The sequence below is a fragment of the Danio rerio genome, chromosome 4 (genome assembly GCF_049306965.1).
Source record: "Danio rerio strain Tuebingen ecotype United States chromosome 4, GRCz12tu, whole genome shotgun sequence".
Taxonomy (NCBI): domain Eukaryota; kingdom Metazoa; phylum Chordata; class Actinopteri; order Cypriniformes; family Danionidae; genus Danio; species Danio rerio.
This window is the reverse complement of record NC_133179.1, coordinates 61,759,746-61,779,842: the sequence shown is the minus strand read 5'-3', so window position 1 is coordinate 61,779,842 and position 20,097 is coordinate 61,759,746. Positions and strand designations below refer to the sequence as shown.

General features: G+C 46.2%; 1 long non-coding RNA gene and 34 other non-coding genes across 35 annotated transcripts in view; 1 reads left to right on the top strand and 34 right to left on the bottom strand.

Annotated features, from left to right (window-relative positions):
• The window catches only part of LOC141381913 (uncharacterized), a 560,761-nt gene that overhangs the window by 128,642 nt on the left and 412,022 nt on the right, over positions 1–20,097 (top strand). The gene's annotated exons all lie outside the window — the stretch shown is intronic.
• LOC137494666 (U6 spliceosomal RNA) lies at positions 328–434 on the bottom strand. Its single transcript, XR_011014612.2, has one exon. It is a non-coding gene; the product is annotated as a U6 spliceosomal RNA (small nuclear RNA).
• On the bottom strand, positions 853–959 carry LOC137494567 (U6 spliceosomal RNA). The gene has a single exon (XR_011014513.1). It is a non-coding gene; the product is annotated as a U6 spliceosomal RNA (small nuclear RNA).
• Positions 1,382–1,488, bottom strand: LOC137494667 (U6 spliceosomal RNA). Its single transcript, XR_011014613.2, has one exon. It is a non-coding gene; the product is annotated as a U6 spliceosomal RNA (small nuclear RNA).
• On the bottom strand, positions 1,907–2,013 carry LOC137494668 (U6 spliceosomal RNA). The gene has a single exon (XR_011014614.1). It is a non-coding gene; the product is annotated as a U6 spliceosomal RNA (small nuclear RNA).
• On the bottom strand, positions 2,437–2,543 carry LOC137495050 (U6 spliceosomal RNA). The gene has a single exon (XR_011014994.2). It is a non-coding gene; the product is annotated as a U6 spliceosomal RNA (small nuclear RNA).
• LOC137494568 (U6 spliceosomal RNA) lies at positions 2,966–3,072 on the bottom strand. The gene has a single exon (XR_011014514.1). It is a non-coding gene; the product is annotated as a U6 spliceosomal RNA (small nuclear RNA).
• On the bottom strand, positions 3,491–3,597 carry LOC137494570 (U6 spliceosomal RNA). Its single transcript, XR_011014516.1, has one exon. It is a non-coding gene; the product is annotated as a U6 spliceosomal RNA (small nuclear RNA).
• Positions 4,020–4,126, bottom strand: LOC137494670 (U6 spliceosomal RNA). The gene has a single exon (XR_011014616.1). It is a non-coding gene; the product is annotated as a U6 spliceosomal RNA (small nuclear RNA).
• LOC137494571 (U6 spliceosomal RNA) lies at positions 4,550–4,656 on the bottom strand. Its single transcript, XR_011014517.1, has one exon. It is a non-coding gene; the product is annotated as a U6 spliceosomal RNA (small nuclear RNA).
• On the bottom strand, positions 5,076–5,182 carry LOC137494572 (U6 spliceosomal RNA). The gene has a single exon (XR_011014518.2). It is a non-coding gene; the product is annotated as a U6 spliceosomal RNA (small nuclear RNA).
• LOC137494671 (U6 spliceosomal RNA) lies at positions 5,601–5,707 on the bottom strand. The gene has a single exon (XR_011014617.1). It is a non-coding gene; the product is annotated as a U6 spliceosomal RNA (small nuclear RNA).
• Positions 6,130–6,236, bottom strand: LOC137494573 (U6 spliceosomal RNA). The gene has a single exon (XR_011014519.1). It is a non-coding gene; the product is annotated as a U6 spliceosomal RNA (small nuclear RNA).
• LOC137494672 (U6 spliceosomal RNA) lies at positions 6,660–6,766 on the bottom strand. The gene has a single exon (XR_011014618.2). It is a non-coding gene; the product is annotated as a U6 spliceosomal RNA (small nuclear RNA).
• Positions 7,185–7,291, bottom strand: LOC137494673 (U6 spliceosomal RNA). Its single transcript, XR_011014619.1, has one exon. It is a non-coding gene; the product is annotated as a U6 spliceosomal RNA (small nuclear RNA).
• LOC137494574 (U6 spliceosomal RNA) lies at positions 7,714–7,820 on the bottom strand. The gene has a single exon (XR_011014520.1). It is a non-coding gene; the product is annotated as a U6 spliceosomal RNA (small nuclear RNA).
• Positions 8,244–8,350, bottom strand: LOC137494843 (U6 spliceosomal RNA). Its single transcript, XR_011014787.2, has one exon. It is a non-coding gene; the product is annotated as a U6 spliceosomal RNA (small nuclear RNA).
• On the bottom strand, positions 8,769–8,875 carry LOC137494575 (U6 spliceosomal RNA). The gene has a single exon (XR_011014521.1). It is a non-coding gene; the product is annotated as a U6 spliceosomal RNA (small nuclear RNA).
• Positions 9,298–9,404, bottom strand: LOC137494674 (U6 spliceosomal RNA). The gene has a single exon (XR_011014620.2). It is a non-coding gene; the product is annotated as a U6 spliceosomal RNA (small nuclear RNA).
• LOC137494576 (U6 spliceosomal RNA) lies at positions 9,823–9,929 on the bottom strand. The gene has a single exon (XR_011014522.1). It is a non-coding gene; the product is annotated as a U6 spliceosomal RNA (small nuclear RNA).
• LOC137494577 (U6 spliceosomal RNA) lies at positions 10,353–10,459 on the bottom strand. The gene has a single exon (XR_011014523.1). It is a non-coding gene; the product is annotated as a U6 spliceosomal RNA (small nuclear RNA).
• On the bottom strand, positions 10,882–10,988 carry LOC137494676 (U6 spliceosomal RNA). Its single transcript, XR_011014622.1, has one exon. It is a non-coding gene; the product is annotated as a U6 spliceosomal RNA (small nuclear RNA).
• Positions 11,407–11,513, bottom strand: LOC137494877 (U6 spliceosomal RNA). Its single transcript, XR_011014821.2, has one exon. It is a non-coding gene; the product is annotated as a U6 spliceosomal RNA (small nuclear RNA).
• Positions 11,936–12,042, bottom strand: LOC137494578 (U6 spliceosomal RNA). Its single transcript, XR_011014524.1, has one exon. It is a non-coding gene; the product is annotated as a U6 spliceosomal RNA (small nuclear RNA).
• LOC137494677 (U6 spliceosomal RNA) lies at positions 12,466–12,572 on the bottom strand. Its single transcript, XR_011014623.1, has one exon. It is a non-coding gene; the product is annotated as a U6 spliceosomal RNA (small nuclear RNA).
• LOC137494678 (U6 spliceosomal RNA) lies at positions 12,993–13,099 on the bottom strand. Its single transcript, XR_011014624.1, has one exon. It is a non-coding gene; the product is annotated as a U6 spliceosomal RNA (small nuclear RNA).
• Positions 13,523–13,629, bottom strand: LOC137494844 (U6 spliceosomal RNA). Its single transcript, XR_011014788.2, has one exon. It is a non-coding gene; the product is annotated as a U6 spliceosomal RNA (small nuclear RNA).
• On the bottom strand, positions 14,052–14,158 carry LOC137494579 (U6 spliceosomal RNA). Its single transcript, XR_011014525.1, has one exon. It is a non-coding gene; the product is annotated as a U6 spliceosomal RNA (small nuclear RNA).
• LOC137494581 (U6 spliceosomal RNA) lies at positions 14,577–14,683 on the bottom strand. The gene has a single exon (XR_011014527.1). It is a non-coding gene; the product is annotated as a U6 spliceosomal RNA (small nuclear RNA).
• LOC137494908 (U6 spliceosomal RNA) lies at positions 15,106–15,212 on the bottom strand. The gene has a single exon (XR_011014852.1). It is a non-coding gene; the product is annotated as a U6 spliceosomal RNA (small nuclear RNA).
• Positions 15,631–15,737, bottom strand: LOC137494582 (U6 spliceosomal RNA). The gene has a single exon (XR_011014528.1). It is a non-coding gene; the product is annotated as a U6 spliceosomal RNA (small nuclear RNA).
• Positions 16,161–16,267, bottom strand: LOC137494679 (U6 spliceosomal RNA). The gene has a single exon (XR_011014625.1). It is a non-coding gene; the product is annotated as a U6 spliceosomal RNA (small nuclear RNA).
• On the bottom strand, positions 16,688–16,794 carry LOC137494782 (U6 spliceosomal RNA). Its single transcript, XR_011014728.1, has one exon. It is a non-coding gene; the product is annotated as a U6 spliceosomal RNA (small nuclear RNA).
• Positions 17,217–17,323, bottom strand: LOC137494542 (U6 spliceosomal RNA). Its single transcript, XR_011014488.1, has one exon. It is a non-coding gene; the product is annotated as a U6 spliceosomal RNA (small nuclear RNA).
• LOC137494531 (U6 spliceosomal RNA) lies at positions 17,744–17,850 on the bottom strand. Its single transcript, XR_011014477.1, has one exon. It is a non-coding gene; the product is annotated as a U6 spliceosomal RNA (small nuclear RNA).

Sequence of the window (20,097 nt, the reverse complement as noted above, 5' to 3'; positions counted from 1 at the left end):
GCCGTGCACTACAGAGCTTTGGCCCTGTCAGTGCTAGGCACACTGATTGATGCAGTAGGTCACCAAGTTTATGGACAGGGGGAAATTAGAGTGTCAGGATAGCCTATGGCAAAGTCCCAGTAAAGCAAGGGCTTTGGAAGTGCATTGGTTGCACAACAAAGCAAACGATCAAAGCATCCCACATTCGTTTTCACCATGCATGTAGACTTTCCAGTTGACCCAGCAGCACCTCCCACGATTTGCTAAACCCATCCTCATGCACCATTTGGAAACGTGAAAAGCCTTTTGTCTTTTTTCATTTCTGTACTTTTACCCACGCACTAAAACAGCAATATGGAGCGCTTCACGGATTTGAGTGTCATCCTTTCGCAGGGGCCATGCTAATCTTCTCTGTATCGATCCAATTTTAGTATATGTGCCACCGTAGCGAGCACAGACCAGTGGTCAGGCTCAGGGCATATGTACGCCTCGAGTCCCAGCAATGTTCCTTCAAGGTGGTGGGACCCGAAGAGCCATGTTCCCACTTATATACCGTGAACTACAGAGCTTTGGCCCTGTCAGTGCTAGGCACACTGATTGATGCAGTAGGTCACCAAGTTTATGGACGGGGGGAAATTAGAGTGTCACGATAGCCTATGGCAATCCCACTAAAGCAAGGGCTTTGGAAGTGCATTAGCACAACAAAACAAATGATCAAAGCATCCCACATTCGTTTTCACCATGCATGTAGACTTTCCAGTTGACCCAGCAGCACCTCCCACGATTTGCTAAACCCATCCTCATGCACCATTTGGAAACGTGAAAAGCCTTTTGTCTTTTTTCATTTCTATACTTTTACCCACGCACTAAAAAAGCAATATGGAGCGCTTCACGGATTTGCGTGTCATCCTTTCGCAGGGGCCATGCTAATCTTCTCTGTATCGATCCAATTTTAGTATATGTGCCACCGTAGCGAGCACAGATCAGCAGTCAGGCTCAGGGCATATGTACGCCTCGAGTCCCAGCAATGTTCCTCCAAGGTGGGGGGACCTGGAGAGCCATGTTCCCACTTGTATGCCGTGCACTACAGAGCTTTGGCCCTGTCAGTGCTAGGCACACTGATTGATGCAGTAGGTCACCAAGTTTATGGACAGGGGGAAATTAGAGTGTCAGGATAGCCTATGGCAAAGTCCCAGTAAAGCAAGGGCTTTGGAAGTGCATTGGTTGCACAACAAAGCAAACGATCAAAGCATCCCACATTCGTTTTCACCATGCATGTAGACTTTCCAGTTGACCCAGCAGCACCTCCCACGATTTGCTAAATCCATCCTCATGCACCATTTGGAATCGTGAAAAGCCTTTTGTCTTTTTCATTTCTGTACTTTTACCCACGCACTAAAACAGCAATATGGAGCGCTTCACGGATTTGCGTGTCATCCTTTCGCAGGGGCCATGCTAATCTTCTCTGTATCGATCCAATTTTAGTATATGTGCCACCGTAGCAAGCACAGACCAGTGGTCAGGCTCAGGGCATATGTACGCCTCGAGTCCCAGCAATGTTCCTTCAAGGTGGTGGGACCCGAAGAGCCATGTTCCCACTTGTATGCCGTGCACTACAGAGCTTTGGCCCTGTCAGTGTTAGGCACACTGATTGATGCAGTAGGTCACCAAGTTTATGGACGGGGGGAAATTAGAGTGTCACGATAGCCTATGGCAATCCCACTAAAGCAAGGGCTTTGGAAGTGCATTAGCACAACAAAACAAATGATCAAAGCATCCCACATTCGTTTTCACCATGCATGTAGACTTTCCAGTTGACCCAGCAGCACCTCCCACGATTTGCTAAACCCATCCTCATGCACCATTTGGAATCGTGAAAAGCCTTTTGTCTTTTTTCATTTCTATACTTTTACCCACACACTAAAAAAGCAATATGGAGCGCTTCACGGATTTGCGTGTCATCCTTTCGCAGGGGCCATGCTAATCTTCTCTGTATCGATCCAATTTTAGTATATGTGCCACCGTAGCGAGCACAGATCAGCAGTCAGGCTCAGGGCATATGTACGCCTCGAGTCCCAGCAATGTTCCTCCAAGGTGGTGGGACCTGGAGAGCCATGTTCCCACTTGTATGCCGTGCACTACAGAGCTTTGGCCCTGTCAGTGCTAGGCACACTGATTGATGCAGTAGGTCACCAAGTTTATGGACAGGGGGAAATTAGAGTGTCAGGATAGCCTATGGCAAAGTCCCAGTAAAGCAAGGGCTTTGGAAGTGCATTGGTTGCACAACAAAGCAAACGATCAAAGCATCCCACATTCGTTTTCACCATGCATGTAGACTTTCCAGTTGACCCAGCAGCACCTCCCACGATTTGCTAAACCCATCCTCATGCACCATTTGGAAACGTGAAAAGCCTTTTGTCTTTTTTCATTTCTATACTTTTACCCACGCACTAAAAAAGCAATATGGAGCGCTTCACGGATTTGCGTGTCATCCTTTCGCAGGGGCCATGCTAATCTTCTCTGTATCGATCCAATTTTAGTATATGTGCCACCGTAGCGAGCACAGATCAGCGGTCAGGCTCACGGCATATGTACGCCTCGAGTCCCAGCAATGTTCCTCCAAGGTGGGGGGACCTGGAGAGCCATGTTCCCACTTGTATGCCGTGCACTACAGAGCTTTGGCCCTGTCAGTGCTAGGCACACTGATTGATGCAGTAGGTCACCAAGTTTATGGACAGGAGGAAATTAGAGTGTCAGGATAGCCTATGGCAAAGTCCCAGTAAAGCAAGGGCTTTGGAAGTGCATTGGTTGCACAACAAAGCAAACGATCAAAGCATCCCACATTCGTTTTCACCATGCATGTAGACTTTCCAGTTGACCCAGCAGCACCTCCCACGATTTGCTAAATCCATCCTCATGCACCATTTGGAATCGTGAAAAGCCTTTTGTCTTTTTCATTTCTGTACTTTTACCCACGCACTAAAACAGCAATATGGAGCGCTTCACGGATTTGCGTGTCATCCTTTCGCAGGGGCCATGCTAATCTTCTCTGTATCGATCCAATTTTAGTATATGTGCCACCGTAGCGAGCACAGACCAGTGGTCAGGCTCAGGGCATATGTACGCCTCGAGTCCCAGCAATGTTCCTTCAAGGTGGTGGGACCCGAAGAGCCATGTTCCCACTTATATACCGTGCACTACAGAGCTTTGGCCCTGTCAGTGTTAGGCACACTGATTGATGCAGTAGGTCACCAAGTTTATGGACGGGGGGAAATTAGAGTGTCACGATAGCCTATGGCAATCCCACTAAAGCAAGGGCTTTGGAAGTGCATTAGCACAACAAAACAAATGATCAAAGCATCCCACATTCGTTTTCACCATGCATGTAGACTTTCCAGTTGACCCAGCAGCACCTCCCACGATTTGCTAAACCCATCCTCATGCACCATTTGGAAACGTGAAAAGCCTTTTGTCTTTTTTCATATCTATACTTTTACCCACGCACTAAAAAAGCAATATGGAGCGCTTCACGGATTTGCGTGTCATCCTTTCGCAGGGGCCATGCTAATCTTCTCTGTATCGATCCAATTTTAGTATATGTGCCACCGTAGCGAGCACAGATCAGCAGTCAGGCTCAGGGCATATGTACGCCTCGAGTCCCAGCAATGTTCCTCCAAGGTGGGGGGACCTGGAGAGCCATGTTCCCACTTGTATGCCGTGCACTACAGAGCTTTGGCCCTGTCAGTGCTAGGCACACTGATTGATGCAGTAGGTCACCAAGTTTATGGACAGGGGGAAATTAGAGTGTCAGGATAGCCTATGGCAAAGTCCCAGTAAAGCAAGGGCTTTGGAAGTGCATTGGTTGCACAACAAAGCAAACGATCAAAGCATCCCACATTCGTTTTCACCATGCATGTAGACTTTCCAGTTGACCCAGCAGCACCTCCCACGATTTGCTAAACCCATCCTCATGCACCATTTGGAATCGTGAAAAGCCTTTTGTCTTTTTCATTTCTGTACTTTTACCCACGCATTAAAACAGCAATATGGAGCGCTTCACGGATTTGCGTGTCATCCTTTCGCAGGGGCCATGCTAATCTTCTCTGTATCGATCCAATTTTAGTATATGTGCCACCGTAGCGAGCACAGACCAGTGGTCAGGCTCAGGGCATATGTACGCCTCGAGTCCCAGCAATGTTCCTCCAAGGTGGTGGGACCTGGAGAGCCATGTTCCCACTTGTATGCCGTGCACTACAGAGCTTTGGCCCTGTCAGTGCTAGGCACACTGATTGATGCAGTAGGTCACCAAGTTTATGGACAGGGGGAAATTAGAGTGTCAGGATGGCCTATGGCAAAGTCCCAGTAAAGCAAGGGCTTTGGAAGTGCATTGGTTGCACAACAATACAAACGATCAAAGCATCCCACATTCGTTTTCACCATGCATGTAGACTTTCCAGTTGACCCAGCAGCACCTCCCACGATTTGCTAAACCCATCCTCATGCACCATTTGGAATCGTGAAAAGCCTTTTGTCTTTTTTCATTTCTGTACTTTTACCCACGCACTAAAACAGCAATATGGAGCGCTTCACGGATTTGCGTGTCATCCTTTCGCAGGGGCCATGCTAATCTTCTCTGTATCGATCCAATTTTAGTATATGTGCCACCGTAGCGAGCACAGACTAGTGGTCAGGCTCAGGGCATATGTACGCCTCGAGTCCCAGCAATGTTCCTTCAAGGTGGTGGGACCCGAAGAGCCATGTTCCCACTTGTATGCCGTGCACTACAGAGCTTTGGCCCTGTCAGTGCTACGCACACTGATTGATGCAGTAGGTCACCAAGTTTATGGACAGGGGGAAATTAGAGTGTCAGGATAGCCTATGGCAAAGTCCCACTAAAGCAAGGGCTTTGGAAGTGCATTAGCACAACAAAACAAACGATCGAAGCATCCCACATTCGTTTTCACCATGCATGTAGACTTTCCAGTTGACCCAGCAGCACCTCCCACGATTTGCTAAACCCATCCTCATGCACCATTTGGAATCGTGAAAAGCCTTTTGTCTTTTTCATTTCTGTACTTTTACCCACGCACTAAAACAGCAATATGGAGCGCTTCACGGATTTGCATGTCATCCTTTCGCAGGGGCCATGCTAATCTTCCCTGTATCGATCCAATTTTAGTACATGTGCCACCGTAGCAAGCACAGACCAGTGGTCAGGCTCAGGGCATATGTACGCCTCGAGTCCCAGCAATGTTCCTTCAAGGTGGTGGGACCCGAAGAGCCATGTTCCCACTTGTATGCCGTGCACTACAGAGCTTTGGCCCTGTCAGTGTTAGGCACACTGATTGATGCAGTAGGTCACCAAGTTTATGGACGGGGGGAAATTAGAGTGTCACGATAGCCTATGGCAATCCCACTAAAGCAAGGGCTTTGGAAGTGCATTAGCACAACAAAACAAATGATCAAAGCATCCCACATTCGTTTTCACCATGCATGTAGACTTTCCAGTTGACCCAGCAGCACCTCCCACGATTTGCTAAATCCATCCTCATGCACCATTTGGAATCGTGAAAAGCCTTTTGTCTTTTTTCATTTCTATACTTTTACCCACACACTAAAAAAGCAATATGGAGCGCTTCACGGATTTGCGTGTCATCCTTTCGCAGGGGCCATGCTAATCTTCTCTGTATCGATCCAATTTTAGTATATGTGCCACCGTAGCGAGCACAGATCAGCAGTCAGGCTCAGGGCATATGTACGCCTCGAGTCCCAGCAATGTTCCTCCAAGGTGGTGGGACCTGGAGAGCCATGTTCCCACTTGTATGCCGTGCACTACAGAGCTTTGGCCCTGTCAGTGCTAGGCACACTGATTGATGCAGTAGGTCACCAAGTTTATGGACAGGGGGAAATTAGAGTGTCAGGATAGCCTATGGCAAAGTCCCAGTAAAGCAAGGGCTTTGGAAGTGCATTGGTTGCACAACAAAGCAAACGATCAAAGCATCCCACATTCGTTTTCACCATGCATGTAGACTTTCCAGTTGACCCAGCAGCACCTCCCACGATTTGCTAAACCCATCCTCATGCACCATTTGGAATCGTGAAAAGCCTTTTGTCTTTTTCATTTCTGTACTTTTACCCACGCATTAAAACAGCAATATGGAGCGCTTCACGGATTTGCGTGTCATCCTTTCGCAGGGGCCATGCTAATCTTCTCTGTATCGATCCAATTTTAGTATATGTGCCACCGTAGCGAGCACAGACCAGTGGTCAGGCTCAGGGCATATGTACGCCTCGAGTCCCAGCAATGTTCCTCCAAGGTGGTGGGACCTGGAGAGCCATGTTCCCACTTGTATGCCGTGCACTACAGAGCTTTGGCCCTGTCAGTGCTAGGCACACTGATTGATGCAGTAGGTCACCAAGTTTATGGACAGGGGGAAATTAGAGTGTCAGGATGGCCTATGGCAAAGTCCCAGTAAAGCAAGGGCTTTGGAAGTGCATTGGTTGCACAACAATACAAACGATCAAAGCATCCCACATTCGTTTTCACCATGCATGTAGACTTTCCAGTTGACCCAGCAGCACCTCCCACGATTTGCTAAACCCATCCTCATGCACCATTTGGAAACGTGAAAAGCCTTTTGTCTTTTTTCATTTCTGTACTTTTACCCACGCACTAAAACAGCAATATGGAGCGCTTCACGGATTTGAGTGTCATCCTTTCGCAGGGGCCATGCTAATCTTCTCTGTATCGATCCAATTTTAGTATATGTGCCACCGTAGCGAGCACAGACCAGTGGTCAGGCTCAGGGCATATGTACGCCTCGAGTCCCAGCAATGTTCCTTCAAGGTGGTGGGACCCGAAGAGCCATGTTCCCACTTATATACCGTGAACTACAGAGCTTTGGCCCTGTCAGTGCTAGGCACACTGATTGATGCAGTAGGTCACCAAGTTTATGGACGGGGGGAAATTAGAGTGTCACGATAGCCTATGGCAATCCCACTAAAGCAAGGGCTTTGGAAGTGCATTAGCACAACAAAACAAATGATCAAAGCATCCCACATTCGTTTTCACCATGCATGTAGACTTTCCAGTTGACCCAGCAGCACCTCCCACGATTTGCTAAACCCATCCTCATGCACCATTTGGAAACGTGAAAAGCCTTTTGTCTTTTTTCATTTCTATACTTTTACCCACACACTAAAAAAGCAATATGGAGCGCTTCACGGATTTGCGTGTCATCCTTTCGCAGGGGCCATGCTAATCTTCTCTGTATCGATCCAATTTTAGTATATGTGCCACCGTAGCGAGCACAGATCAGCAGTCAGGCTCAGGGCATATGTACGCCTCGAGTCCCAGCAATGTTCCTCCAAGGTGGTGGGACCTGGAGAGCCATGTTCCCACTTGTATGCCGTGCACTACAGAGCTTTGGCCCTGTCAGTGCTAGGCACACTGATTGATGCAGTAGGTCACCAAGTTTATGGACAGGGGGAAATTAGAGTGTCAGGATAGCCTATGGCAAAGTCCCAGTAAAGCAAGGGCTTTGGAAGTGCATTGGTTGCACAACAAAGCAAACGATCAAAGCATCCCACATTCGTTTTCACCATGCATGTAGACTTTCCAGTTGACCCAGCAGCACCTCCCACGATTTGCTAAACCCATCCTCATGCACCATTTGGAATCGTGAAAAGCCTTTTGTCTTTTTCATTTCTGTACTTTTACCCACGCATTAAAACAGCAATATGGAGCGCTTCACGGATTTGCGTGTCATCCTTTCGCAGGGGCCATGCTAATCTTCTCTGTATCGATCCAATTTTAGTATATGTGCCACCGTAGCGAGCACAGACCAGTGGTCAGGCTCAGGGCATATGTACGCCTCGAGTCCCAGCAATGTTCCTCCAAGGTGGTGGGACCTGGAGAGCCATGTTCCCACTTGTATGCCGTGCACTACAGAGCTTTGGCCCTGTCAGTGCTAGGCACACTGATTGATGCAGTAGGTCACCAAGTTTATGGACAGGGGGAAATTAGAGTGTCAGGATGGCCTATGGCAAAGTCCCAGTAAAGCAAGGGCTTTGGAAGTGCATTGGTTGCACAACAATACAAACGATCAAAGCATCCCACATTCGTTTTCACCATGCATGTAGACTTTCCAGTTGACCCAGCAGCACCTCCCACGATTTGCTAAACCCATCCTCATGCACCATTTGGAAACGTGAAAAGCCTTTTGTCTTTTTTCATTTCTGTACTTTTACCCACGCACTAAAACAGCAATATGGAGCGCTTCACGGATTTGAGTGTCATCCTTTCGCAGGGGCCATGCTAATCTTCTCTGTATCGATCCAATTTTAGTATATGTGCCACCGTAGCGAGCACAGACCAGTGGTCAGGCTCAGGGCATATGTACGCCTCGAGTCCCAGCAATGTTCCTTCAAGGTGGTGGGACCCGAAGAGCCATGTTCCCACTTATATACCGTGAACTACAGAGCTTTGGCCCTGTCAGTGCTAGGCACACTGATTGATGCAGTAGGTCACCAAGTTTATGGACGGGGGGAAATTAGAGTGTCACGATAGCCTATGGCAATCCCACTAAAGCAAGGGCTTTGGAAGTGCATTAGCACAACAAAACAAATGATCAAAGCATCCCACATTCGTTTTCACCATGCATGTAGACTTTCCAGTTGACCCAGCAGCACCTCCCACGATTTGCTAAACCCATCCTCATGCACCATTTGGAAACGTGAAAAGCCTTTTGTCTTTTTTCATTTCTATACTTTTACCCACGCACTAAAAAAGCAATATGGAGCGCTTCACGGATTTGCGTGTCATCCTTTCGCAGGGGCCATGCTAATCTTCTCTGTATCGATCCAATTTTAGTATATGTGCCACCGTAGCGAGCACAGATCAGCAGTCAGGCTCAGGGCATATGTACGCCTCGAGTCCCAGCAATGTTCCTCCAAGGTGGGGGGACCTGGAGAGCCATGTTCCCACTTGTATGCCGTGCACTACAGAGCTTTGGCCCTGTCAGTGCTAGGCACACTGATTGATGCAGTAGGTCACCAAGTTTATGGACAGGGGGAAATTAGAGTGTCAGGATAGCCTATGGCAAAGTCCCAGTAAAGCAAGGGCTTTGGAAGTGCATTGGTTGCACAACAAAGCAAACGATCAAAGCATCCCACATTCGTTTTCACCATGCATGTAGACTTTCCAGTTGACCCAGCAGCACCTCCCACGATTTGCTAAATCCATCCTCATGCACCATTTGGAATCGTGAAAAGCCTTTTGTCTTTTTCATTTCTGTACTTTTACCCACGCACTAAAACAGCAATATGGAGCGCTTCACGGATTTGCGTGTCATCCTTTCGCAGGGGCCATGCTAATCTTCTCTGTATCGATCCAATTTTAGTATATGTGCCACCGTAGCAAGCACAGACCAGTGGTCAGGCTCAGGGCATATGTACGCCTCGAGTCCCAGCAATGTTCCTTCAAGGTGGTGGGACCCGAAGAGCCATGTTCCCACTTGTATGCCGTGCACTACAGAGCTTTGGCCCTGTCAGTGTTAGGCACACTGATTGATGCAGTAGGTCACCAAGTTTATGGACGGGGGGAAATTAGAGTGTCACGATAGCCTATGGCAATCCCACTAAAGCAAGGGCTTTGGAAGTGCATTAGCACAACAAAACAAATGATCAAAGCATCCCACATTCGTTTTCACCATGCATGTAGACTTTCCAGTTGACCCAGCAGCACCTCCCACGATTTGCTAAACCCATCCTCATGCACCATTTGGAATCGTGAAAAGCCTTTTGTCTTTTTTCATTTCTATACTTTTACCCACACACTAAAAAAGCAATATGGAGCGCTTCACGGATTTGCGTGTCATCCTTTCGCAGGGGCCATGCTAATCTTCTCTGTATCGATCCAATTTTAGTATATGTGCCACCGTAGCGAGCACAGATCAGCAGTCAGGCTCAGGGCATATGTACGCCTCGAGTCCCAGCAATGTTCCTCCAAGGTGGTGGGACCTGGAGAGCCATGTTCCCACTTGTATGCCGTGCACTACAGAGCTTTGGCCCTGTCAGTGCTAGGCACACTGATTGATGCAGTAGGTCACCAAGTTTATGGACAGGGGGAAATTAGAGTGTCAGGATAGCCTATGGCAAAGTCCCAGTAAAGCAAGGGCTTTGGAAGTGCATTGGTTGCACAACAAAGCAAACGATCAAAGCATCCCACATTCGTTTTCACCATGCATGTAGACTTTCCAGTTGACCCAGCAGCACCTCCCACGATTTGCTAAACCCATCCTCATGCACCATTTGGAAACGTGAAAAGCCTTTTGTCTTTTTTCATTTCTATACTTTTACCCACGCACTAAAAAAGCAATATGGAGCGCTTCACGGATTTGCGTGTCATCCTTTCGCAGGGGCCATGCTAATCTTCTCTGTATCGATCCAATTTTAGTATATGTGCCACCGTAGCGAGCACAGATCAGCGGTCAGGCTCACGGCATATGTACGCCTCGAGTCCCAGCAATGTTCCTCCAAGGTGGGGGGACCTGGAGAGCCATGTTCCCACTTGTATGCCGTGCACTACAGAGCTTTGGCCCTGTCAGTGCTAGGCACACTGATTGATGCAGTAGGTCACCAAGTTTATGGACAGGAGGAAATTAGAGTGTCAGGATAGCCTATGGCAAAGTCCCAGTAAAGCAAGGGCTTTGGAAGTGCATTGGTTGCACAACAAAGCAAACGATCAAAGCATCCCACATTCGTTTTCACCATGCATGTAGACTTTCCAGTTGACCCAGCAGCACCTCCCACGATTTGCTAAATCCATCCTCATGCACCATTTGGAATCGTGAAAAGCCTTTTGTCTTTTTCATTTCTGTACTTTTACCCACGCACTAAAACAGCAATATGGAGCGCTTCACGGATTTGCGTGTCATCCTTTCGCAGGGGCCATGCTAATCTTCTCTGTATCGATCCAATTTTAGTATATGTGCCACCGTAGCGAGCACAGACCAGTGGTCAGGCTCAGGGCATATGTACGCCTCGAGTCCCAGCAATGTTCCTTCAAGGTGGTGGGACCCGAAGAGCCATGTTCCCACTTATATACCGTGCACTACAGAGCTTTGGCCCTGTCAGTGTTAGGCACACTGATTGATGCAGTAGGTCACCAAGTTTATGGACGGGGGGAAATTAGAGTGTCACGATAGCCTATGGCAATCCCACTAAAGCAAGGGCTTTGGAAGTGCATTAGCACAACAAAACAAATGATCAAAGCATCCCACATTCGTTTTCACCATGCATGTAGACTTTCCAGTTGACCCAGCAGCACCTCCCACGATTTGCTAAACCCATCCTCATGCACCATTTGGAAACGTGAAAAGCCTTTTGTCTTTTTTCATATCTATACTTTTACCCACGCACTAAAAAAGCAATATGGAGCGCTTCACGGATTTGCGTGTCATCCTTTCGCAGGGGCCATGCTAATCTTCTCTGTATCGATCCAATTTTAGTATATGTGCCACCGTAGCGAGCACAGATCAGCAGTCAGGCTCAGGGCATATGTACGCCTCGAGTCCCAGCAATGTTCCTCCAAGGTGGGGGGACCTGGAGAGCCATGTTCCCACTTGTATGCCGTGCACTACAGAGCTTTGGCCCTGTCAGTGCTAGGCACACTGATTGATGCAGTAGGTCACCAAGTTTATGGACAGGGGGAAATTAGAGTGTCAGGATAGCCTATGGCAAAGTCCCAGTAAAGCAAGGGCTTTGGAAGTGCATTGGTTGCACAACAAAGCAAACGATCAAAGCATCCCACATTCGTTTTCACCATGCATGTAGACTTTCCAGTTGACCCAGCAGCACCTCCCACGATTTGCTAAACCCATCCTCATGCACCATTTGGAATCGTGAAAAGCCTTTTGTCTTTTTCATTTCTGTACTTTTACCCACGCATTAAAACAGCAATATGGAGCGCTTCACGGATTTGCGTGTCATCCTTTCGCAGGGGCCATGCTAATCTTCTCTGTATCGATCCAATTTTAGTATATGTGCCACCGTAGCGAGCACAGACCAGTGGTCAGGCTCAGGGCATATGTACGCCTCGAGTCCCAGCAATGTTCCTCCAAGGTGGTGGGACCTGGAGAGCCATGTTCCCACTTGTATGCCGTGCACTACAGAGCTTTGGCCCTGTCAGTGCTAGGCACACTGATTGATGCAGTAGGTCACCAAGTTTATGGACAGGGGGAAATTAGAGTGTCAGGATGGCCTATGGCAAAGTCCCAGTAAAGCAAGGGCTTTGGAAGTGCATTGGTTGCACAACAATACAAACGATCAAAGCATCCCACATTCGTTTTCACCATGCATGTAGACTTTCCAGTTGACCCAGCAGCACCTCCCACGATTTGCTAAACCCATCCTCATGCACCATTTGGAATCGTGAAAAGCCTTTTGTCTTTTTTCATTTCTGTACTTTTACCCACGCACTAAAACAGCAATATGGAGCGCTTCACGGATTTGCGTGTCATCCTTTCGCAGGGGCCATGCTAATCTTCTCTGTATCGATCCAATTTTAGTATATGTGCCACCGTAGCGAGCACAGACTAGTGGTCAGGCTCAGGGCATATGTACGCCTCGAGTCCCAGCAATGTTCCTTCAAGGTGGTGGGACCCGAAGAGCCATGTTCCCACTTGTATGCCGTGCACTACAGAGCTTTGGCCCTGTCAGTGCTACGCACACTGATTGATGCAGTAGGTCACCAAGTTTATGGACAGGGGGAAATTAGAGTGTCAGGATAGCCTATGGCAAAGTCCCACTAAAGCAAGGGCTTTGGAAGTGCATTAGCACAACAAAACAAACGATCGAAGCATCCCACATTCGTTTTCACCATGCATGTAGACTTTCCAGTTGACCCAGCAGCACCTCCCACGATTTGCTAAACCCATCCTCATGCACCATTTGGAATCGTGAAAAGCCTTTTGTCTTTTTGCATTTCTGTACTTTTACCCACGCACTAAAAAAGCAATATGGAGCGCTTCACGGATTTGCGTGTCATCCTTTCGCAGGGGCCATGCTAATCTTCTCTGTATCGATCCAATTTTAGTATATGTGCCACCGTAGCGAGCACGGACGAGTGGACAGGCTCAGGGCATATGTACGCCTCGAGTCCCAGCAATGTTCCTCCAAGGTGGTGGGACCTGGAGAGCCATGTTCCCACTTGTATGCCGTGCACTACAGAGCTTTGGCCCTGTCAGTGCTAGGCACACTGATTGATGCAGTAGGTCACCAAGTTTATGGACAGGGGGAAATTAGAGTGTCAGGATAGCCTATGGCAAAGTCCCAGTAAAGCAAGGGCTTTGGAAGTGCATTGGTTGCACAACAAAGCAAACGATCAAAGCATCCCACATTCGTTTTCACCATGCATGTAGACTTTCCAGTTGACCCAGCAGCACCTCCCACGATTTGCTAAACCCATCCTCATGCACCATTTGGAAACGTGAAAAGCCTTTTGTCTTTTTTCATTTCTATACTTTTACCCACGCACTAAAAAAGCAATATGGAGCGCTTCACGGATTTGCGTGTCATCCTTTCGCAGGGGCCATGCTAATCTTCTCTGTATCGATCCAATTTTAGTATATGTGCCACCGTAGCGAGCACAGATCAGCAGTCAGGCTCACGGCATATGTACGCCTCGAGTCCCAGCAATGTTCCTCCAAGGTGGGGGGACCTGGAGAGCCATGTTCCCACTTGTATGCCGTGCACTACAGAGCTTTGGCCCTGTCAGTGCTAGGCACACTGATTGATGCAGTAGGTCACCAAGTTTATGGACAGGGGGAAATTAGAGTGTCAGGATAGCCTATGGCAAAGTCCCAGTAAAGCAAGGGCTTTGGAAGTGCATTGGTTGCACAACAAAGCAAACGATCAAAGCATCCCACATTCGTTTTCCCCATGCATGTAGACTTTCCAGTTGACCCAGCAGCACCTCCCACGATTTGCTAAATCCATCCTCATGCACCATTTGGAATCGTGAAAAGCCTTTTGTCTTTTTCATTTCTGTACTTTTACCCACGCACTAAAACAGCAATATGGAGCGCTTCACGGATTTGCGTGTCATCCTTTCGCAGGGGCCATGCTAATCTTCTCTGTATCGATCCAATTTTAGTATATGTGCCACCGTAGCGAGCACAGACCAGTGGTCAGGCTCAGGGCATATGTACGCCTCGAGTCCCAGCAATGTTCCTTCAAGGTGGTGGGACCCGAAGAGCCATGTTCCCACTTATATACCGTGCACTACAGAGCTTTGGCCCTGTCAGTGTTAGGCACACTGATTGATGCAGTAGGTCACCAAGTTTATGGACGGGGGGAAATTAGAGTGTCACGATAGCCTATGGCAATCCCACTAAAGCAAGGGCTTTGGAAGTGCATTAGCACAACAAAACAAATGATCAAAGCATCCCACATTCGTTTTCACCATGCATGTAGACTTTCCAGTTGACCCAGCAGCACCTCCCACGATTTGCTAAACCCATCCTCATGCACCATTTGGAAACGTGAAAAGCCTTTTGTCTTTTTTCATTTCTATACTTTTACCCACGCACTAAAAAAGCAATATGGAGCGCTTCACGGATTTGCGTGTCATCCTTTCGCAGGGGCCATGCTAATCTTCTCTGTATCGATCCAATTTTAGTATATGTGCCACCGTAGCGAGCACAGATCAGCAGTCAGGCTCAGGGCATATGTACGCCTCGAGTCCCAGCAATGTTCCTCCAAGGTGGGGGGACCTGGAGAGCCATGTTCCCACTTGTATGCCGTGCACTACAGAGCTTTGGCCCTGTCAGTGCTAGGCACACTGATTGATGCAGTAGGTCACCAAGTTTATGGACAGGGGGAAATTAGAGTGTTAGGATAGCCTATGGCAAAGTCCCAGTAAAGCAAGGGCTTTGGAAGTGCATTGGTTGCACAACAAAGCAAACGATCAAAGCATCCCACATTCGTTTTCACCATGCATGTAGACTTTCCAGTTGACCCAGCAGCACCTCCCACGATTTGCTAAATCCATCCTCATGCACCATTTGGAATCGTGAAAAGCCTTTTGTCTTTTTCATTTCTGTACTTTTACCCACGCACTAAAACAGCAATATGGAGCGCTTCACGGATTTGCATGTCATCCTTTCGCAGGGGCCATGCTAATCTTCTCTGTATCGATCCAATTTTAGTATATGTGCCACCGTAGCGAGCACAGACCAGTGGTCAGGCTCAGGGCATATGTACGCCTCGAGTCCCAGCAATGTTCCTTCAAGGTGGTGGGACCCGAAGAGCCATGTTCCCACTTATATACCGTGCACTACAGAGCTTTGGCCCTGTCAGTGTTAGGCACACTGATTGATGCAGTAGGTCACCAAGTTTATGGACGGGGGGAAATTAGAGTGTCACGATAGCCTATGGCAATCCCACTAAAGCAAGGGCTTTGGAAGTGCATTAGCACAACAAAACAAATGATCAAAGCATCCCACATTCGTTTTCACCATGCATGTAGACTTTCCAGTTGACCCAGCAGCACCTCCCACGATTTGCTAAACCCATCCTCAAGCACCATTTGGAATCGTGAAAAGCCTTTTGTCTTTTTTCATTTCTATACTTTTACCCACACACTAAAAAAGCAATATGGAGCGCTTCACGGATTTGCGTGTCATCCTTTCGCAGGGGCCATGCTAATCTTCTCTGTATCGATCCAATTTTAGTATATGTGCCACCGTAGCGAGCACAGATCAGCAGTCAGGCTCAGGGCATATGTACGCCTCGAGTCCCAGCAATGTTCCTCCAAGGTGGTGGGACCTGGAGAGCCATGTTCCCACTTGTATGCCGTGCACTACAGAGCTTTGGCCCTGTCAGTGCTAGGCACACTGATTGATGCAGTAGGTCACCAAGTTTATGGACAGGGGGAAATTAGAGTGTCAGGATAGCCTATGGCAAAGTCCCAGTAAAGCAAGGGCTTTGGAAGTGCATTGGTTGCACAACAAAGCAAACGATCAAAGCATCCCACATTCGTTTTCACCATGCATGTAGACTTTCCAGTTGACCCAGCAGCACCTCCCACGATTTGCTAAACCCATCCTCATGCACCATTTGGAATCGTGAAAAGCCTTTTGTCTTTTTTCATTTCTGTACTTTTACCCACGCACTAAAACAGCAATATGGAGCGCTTCACGGATTTGCGTGTCATCCTTTCGCAGGGGCCATGCTAATCTTCTCTGTATCGATCCAATTTTAGTATATGTGCCACCGTAGCGAGCACAGACTAGTGGTCAGGCTCAGGGCATATGTACGCCTCGAGTCCCAGCAATGTTCCTTCAAGGTGGTGGGACCCGAAGAGCCATGTTCCCACTTGTATGCCGTGCACTACAGAGCTTTGGCCCTGTCAGTGCTACGCACACTGATTGATGCAGTAGGTCACCAAGTTTATGGACAGGGGGAAATTAGAGTGTCAGGATAGCCTATGGCAAAGTCCCACTAAAGCAAGGGCTTTGGAAGTGCATTAGCACAACAAAACAAACGATCGAAGCATCCCACATTCATTTTCACCATGCATGTAGACTTTCCAGTTGACCCAGCAGCACCTCCCACGATTTGCTAAACCCATCCTCATGCACCATTTGGAATCGTGAAAAGCCTTTTGTCTTTTTGCATTTCTGTACTTTTACCCACGCACTAAAAAAGCAATATGGAGCGCTTCACGGATTTGCGTGTCATCCTTTCGCAGGGGCCATGCTAATCTTCTCTGTATCGATCCAATTTTAGTATATGTGCCACCGTAGGAAGCACAAATCAGCAGTCAGGCTCAGGGCATATCTACGCCTCGAGTCCCAGCAATGTTCCTCCAAGGTGGTGGGACCTGGAGAGCCATGTTCCCACTTGTATGCCGTGCACTACAGAGCTTTGGTCTTGTCAGTGCTAGGCACACTGATTGATGCAGTAGGTCACCAAGTTTATGGACAGGGGGAAATTAGAGTGTCAGGATAGCCTATGGCAAAGTCCCAGTAAAGCAAGGGCTTTGGAAGTGCATTGGTTGCACAACAAAGCAAACGATCAAAGCATCCCACATTCGTTTTCACCATGCATGTAGACTTTCCAGTTGACCCAGCAGCACCTCCCACGATTTGCTAAAACCATCCTCATGCTCCATTTGGAATCGTGAAAAGCCTTTTGTCTTTTTCATTTCTGTACTTTTACCCACGCATTAAAACAGCAATATGGAGCGCTTCACGGATTTGCGTGTCATCCTTTTGCAGGGGCCATGCTAATCTTCTCTGTATCGATCCAATTTTAGTATATGTGCCACCGTAGCGAGCACAGATCAGTGGTCAGGCTCAGGGCATATGTACGCCTCGAGTCCCAGCAATGTTCCTTCAAGGTGGTGGGAGCCGAAGAGCCATGTTCCCACTTATATACCGTGCACTACAGAGCTTTGGCCCTGTCAGTGCTAGGCACACTGATTGATGCAGTAGGTCACCAAGTTTATGGACAGGGGGAAATTAGAGTGTCAGGATAGCCTATGGCAAAGTCCCACTAAAGCAAGGGCTTTGGAAGTGCATTAGCACAACAAAACAAACGATCAGAGCATCCCACATTCGTTTTCACCATGCATGTAGACTTTCCAGTTGACCCAGCAGCACCTCCCACGATTTGCTAAACCCATCCTCATGCACCATTTGGAATCGTGAAAAGCCTTTTGTCTTTTTGCATTTCTGTACTTTTACCCACGCACTAAAACAGCAATATGGAGCACTTCACGGATTTGCGTGTCATCCTTTCGCAGGGGCCATGCTAATCTTCTCTGTATCGATCCAATTTTAGTATATGTGCCACCGTAGCGAGCACAGATCAGCAGTCAGGCTCAGGGCATATGTACGCCTCGAGTCCCAGCAATGTTCCTCCAGGGTGGTGGGAACCGGAGAGCCATGTTCCCACTTGTATGCCGTGCACTACAGAGCTTTGGCCCTGTCAGTGCTAGGCACACTGATTGATGCAGTAGGTCACCAAGTTTATGGACGGGGGGAAATTAGAGTGTCAGGATAGCCTATGGCAAAGTCCCACTAAAGCAAAGGCTTTGGAAGTGCATTGGTTGCACAACAAAACAAACGATCAAAGCATCCCACATTCGTTTTCACCATGCATGTAGACTTTCCAGTTGACCCAGCAACACCTCCCACGATTTGCTAAACCCATCCTCATGCACCATTTGGAATCGTGAAAAGCCTTTTGTCTTTTTTTCATTTCTGTACTTTTACCCACGCACTAAAACAGCAATATGGAGCGCTTCACGTATTTGCGTGTCATCCTTGCGCCTCTTGCGGGAGAATCTTCGGTTCCCTTCCCGTTCCACAGTTCCACTTTCCCTTCTTCCTGATTGGCCCGACGTCTGGCTCGGGATTGGTCGACGCAAAGTTCCACAAAGCGTGCTTCCGAATTTGGTCATGTCATGTAGCGTGCCGTTGGCTCTTTGAGAAAGTTCCACTGAACGTGCGCTCCGATTGGCCGCTGGGCGGGACCTCCAGGAAGCGCAATTTATAAAGTGGTGCAGTGGATAGAGGAAGTTAAAAAAGGAGACAAACAGACTATAAAGACGACAAGCTTTGTTGTAAATGTTTATTTTGTTTGACAAAAAAATAGATATATACATGTATATGTTTTAGGGCTTTATGATAGCATAGAAAAACGCGATTATTTCTAAAATAACATTTCCCTAGAAAAATGCATTTTTTTTCTGTGTTATTAAATCATTTACTTAATAATATTAAGTGGTTAAGATATTGTTCAGATGCAATTAACTCTAATTCTAAAAATTATAAGTCTAATAACACTGTCAAGGTGCAAACATTTAGTCTTTAAAACAACTAAGCAAGATAAATGTTTATTTTGTATAAAACAAATAGAAATATACATGTACAAGTTGTAGGGCTTTATGATAGCATAGAAAATGCTATTATTTCTAAAATAACATTTATGATAGCATAGAAAATGCTATTATTTTTAAAATAACATTTATGATAGCATAGAAAATGCTATTATTTCTACGATAACATTTCCCTACAAAAATGCATTTTTTATCTGTGTTATTAAATCATTTACTTAATAATATTAAACAGTTAAAAGATATTGTTCAGATGCAAATAACTAATTCTAAAAATTAAGTCTAAGTCTAAAAACACTGTAAAGGTGCAAACATCATTTTTTTTTTAAACAAATAAGCAAGATATTCTGACTCTGATTGGCTGTTGTCATTTTCTTTTTTCTTGTTAACTTCTGCTATTAGTGTTTATTTACAGCTCTGGGTTAAGCTTTGAGCTGCTCTAACAAATAGCCGACCAACTACTGGCAAGGTAGTTTAAAAAATAATAATTTATCATATGTTTGTGATTTTTTTTTTTTAAATATTGCATAAACTGTCGTGATAATAAAATCATTTTACGCTATATTGTACTGCCCTAATATGTTAAAAGTATAAATGGTTATATATTTTGTGTAAATAAACATTTTATTTCTAATCTCTGTGTACATTTCAGCTTTTTTTTTTTAAAGATATTTGTTCAGTAGCTACAGTGTCCCAAGAGTGGGTTATCTGTTGTGACTCGAATAACTTTACACAATATTTATATTACACTTTTCATAATTTTTTTCTATTCATTTATTGCAAACAAGAGTTGAAGGATAAAATTAAACTTCCAAAAATACACTGCATACATATTCATGTGGTTGCTTTTAATGTTATCATTGTGTAATTTAAAGGATTGTAATATTAGGGTTCTGTTTATTATTCATAAGCAAGTTATAAACTGTAGTTTAGCTAACAGTTAAAATAAAAATGGTATAAAATTATATTGTAAATTAAACTTAAGTAAATGTTCAATGTAAATGCAGTAACACCTAAAATTATGTGTATATGTAAATATAACTGTAAACATTGATGTAAATGAAATATTTTAAAATATATTTAATTGTATTTTTAAATAAGTTATAAAACTTTAAAAAATTGACAAACTTATTTAAATATCAATGCCTGAAATTTAAATTTTATTGTATTTTAATATAATATTTCTTATATCCTATAGCCTAATATTTTTAGGT